This window comes from Triticum urartu, chromosome 1A, assembly GCF_056163025.1.
Source record: "Triticum urartu cultivar PI428250 chromosome 1A, HENAU_Tu73, whole genome shotgun sequence".
NCBI lineage: Eukaryota > Viridiplantae > Streptophyta > Magnoliopsida > Poales > Poaceae > Triticum > Triticum urartu.
The window spans coordinates 17,267,866-17,271,129 of record NC_141873.1 but is presented as its reverse complement, the minus strand read 5'-3'; positions in this window follow the sequence as shown (position 1 = coordinate 17,271,129).

The following is a 3,264-nucleotide window of genomic DNA, read 5'->3' as shown; positions in this document are numbered from 1 at the left end:
TTCTCTCTGTTGGGCTGGAACACCCCCGTTCGAGCCTCTTCTATTGCAACAAGTATATTATCATCGGCTCCGTTCAGACATGCCTTCGTCGAAATTTTGCCTGTCTTCGGGTCCAACTCCCCCCCATGCGCATAGAACCAAGTCTTGCACCTGGGGGGGCAGCTCTTAGTAACCGGAGTGACACCTGCATCCTCCATCTCTTTCTCAGACTTATCCCACTTAGGCATTGCCACCGCGTAGCCACCTGGCCCCAGCTTATGGAACTTATCCTTTTTTTCGACATTCTTCTTGTTTATTCTCGACCGTTCATTAGCTAATTCTGAATCCTTGAATTTCACGAAATCGTCCCAATTAGCACTTTGATTCTCTAGTGTTCCCTCGAATACTGGAGTCTTCCTTCCTCCCTTGACGTACTTGTCCCATTCACGATTCTTGTGGTTCTTGAATACAACCGCCATCTTCCTAAGAGCAGCGTCCTTGACTTTCTGCACATCTGCTTCTATGAAATGATCTGGTAGGGTGAAATGTTCCATGAGAGTATCCCAAAGCAGACTTTTTTGTCTGTCGTCGACAAAAGTAAGATCTGGACGTGGCTTTGCTGGCTCTCTCCATTCTTGAAGGGAGATCGGGAGTTGGTCCTTCACAAGAACTCCGCACTGACGAACGAACTTGTCCGCAATCTTCTTAGGCGCTAATGGTTCGCCATTAGGTCTGATTGCCTCGATATTATACTTTACGCCCTCCTTCAACTTTTTGTTCGGGCCTCGTTTCGTCCTGTTGCCTGAAGATTTGCTCGATCCGGATGGCTGAAAGAAGAAAGATCGATTCGTTAATATATCTTCAACTCATTTAAAACATGTGATGATCACCAGATGCCTGCTTATATAAATATATATACCTTGCCGGTCTTTATTGTTTCAGGATCAACATGTTCTTCGTCATTGTCATAATCGTAGTTCATGACTTCATCCATTCGGTCGTCGCGATCGAATATCATATCAACCTCTCCGGTGTTGTTTAGAAATTCGGAGCCGTCATAATCTTCTTCATTCTGATCATCATCTGGCCCGCGTATGATATCGAACATGGTCTGTTCTCCCTCTCTGTCGGTATTGTCCGCCATAGTTTTTATTTAACTATGCCAAAAGAAATATAAAACAATTTAGTATTCAAATTACATCGTCTCGAATAATAGATATAATCTCGAATACATCGTCTCGAATAATAGATATAATCTCGAATACATCGTCTCGAATAATAGATATAATCTCGAATACATCGTCTCGAATAATATATAATATTGAATAGTACATCACTGGCTAGGTAGCTAATTAAAGATCGAATACTGCGGCGCGGGCGGTGGACACCAAAGAGAAGGAACCCTCACAGGATTGTAGCTGAAGTGAGATCCCTGAAGAAACTGCCAGGTATTGGAGAACCTGCCGCCCTCTAACGCAACCATGTAGAGATGGACGTGCTCGTCCTCCTCCCTGACACGGCGACGTACCACCTCCGGCGGGGCCGGCTCCCTCCGCACCGAAACTGGCCCACGTGAACGCCACCAAACGAGATCAGGGTCGACGACGGGACCCGGGGCCGGGTTCCTCATCAAGCGGCGCGCCCCTCCAGGCAGCACCTCCCAGTGTCAGCCCGGCAGAGCCCAGTCCCGGACATGGGTCAGTCGGACGTCGTCGCGGACGGGTCGACGGCGAGGATGCGGGCCGGGCATCGTCAAGAACAAAAAGTAGCTATATGCCCGCAAAAAGTATCATTTTTTTAATGATTGGATTTTGATAACTTAAATTTCTAACATTTCTATATAACACTAATTATGCTATCATTGCATATGTCAAAATTCTATATGCTATTTCATACTAATTAAGCATCTAACACTAAAAACAGAAAACACAACTTTTATACATCCATTAAAAAACTAAAAAACAACATTATATAAAAAAATTCCATACTAATTAAACACTATATATCCATCTAACATGCATTCATACATATATACTAGTGAAAAAATAATAATCTAAAAAATCTAAACTAATTACACATACAAAATACCACTACAAGAAATATGTCAACTTATGACCTTCTGTCAGTGACCCTCGAAGAATTGGTCATAAATTTATGACCATTTTAGACTAATTGGTCAAAAGTTGTTCAGGGGGCTTCAAACCCTAAACCATTGCGACCATTTTGGTCAGAAAGGTCGTAATTTGCTTACACGAAATGGTCACAAAGCAAACAGTGCTAGTCCGCTGCCTTATTTCTAGTTGTTAATGACCAATATAGATGGTCATAGCCTTGTAGATTGTGGTGGGTTGTGATGACTAGGCGCCATCTCATCAGTTTTGCCTATGTGTCATGTCCATGTGGCAGTTTTTGCCCTAGGTTGTGAAGCAACCTATATTTCTATCATTCCCAAAATTCCCAAAAAAATCTCATAAATTCTTTGGGGCATATCTTCATCAAATATGTAAAAATTCTTCCTTGCCTAGTTCAAAACTAATTCAACAATATTCATTTTCCTATTCTATTCACAACAACACTTTATGAAGGAAGTGCTATTTATATATTCTTGATTGCCCTCGGAATTTTTGGGCACTCTTTCCTATCCAAATCATTACCGCATGACAAAATTCAGCTCCATTTGCCTAGCAAATCTTCCTCGGCAAATTTCTAAAGTTTTTGTCCACCTAGAAGCATTGTGAAGAAAGTACCTTTTTATATCTCTAAATGGCATGAAATTTATATAGTTCCTTCATATGCCCAAATTATCAACCTCCTCCAAATTGCAGCTCAGTAAAATCATCTATGTGAGCCCAGGTTCAATTTATATTTTATGGCCAAATTGGCACGTTGCAAAGCAAGTGTTATATAGACCCCTCCTATTACCCTCAAACTTTTCGGGCACTCTTCCATACCCAAATCATTGCCACATGATAATATTTAGCTCAATTTTCCTAGTAAATCCTTCTCGGGAAATTTCCAAAGTTTCTACCTCGAGAGAAGCTTTGTGAAGTAAGTACTAGCTAGGCTTACCCAAATGATCTGAACATTTACCAGCGCATGACCATACCTAATTAACTTACCTACACCAATTTTGAGCTCATTTCATTCATCCAATCTCTCTCACTAGTTTTCCCAAGTTTTTGTCCATAGAAGAGCATTGTGAAGGAAGTACTACTTTGGCATGTCCAAATGGTATCAATTTTCTACAATGCTTTCCTATGCCCAAATAACCATCCTCCACAAAAT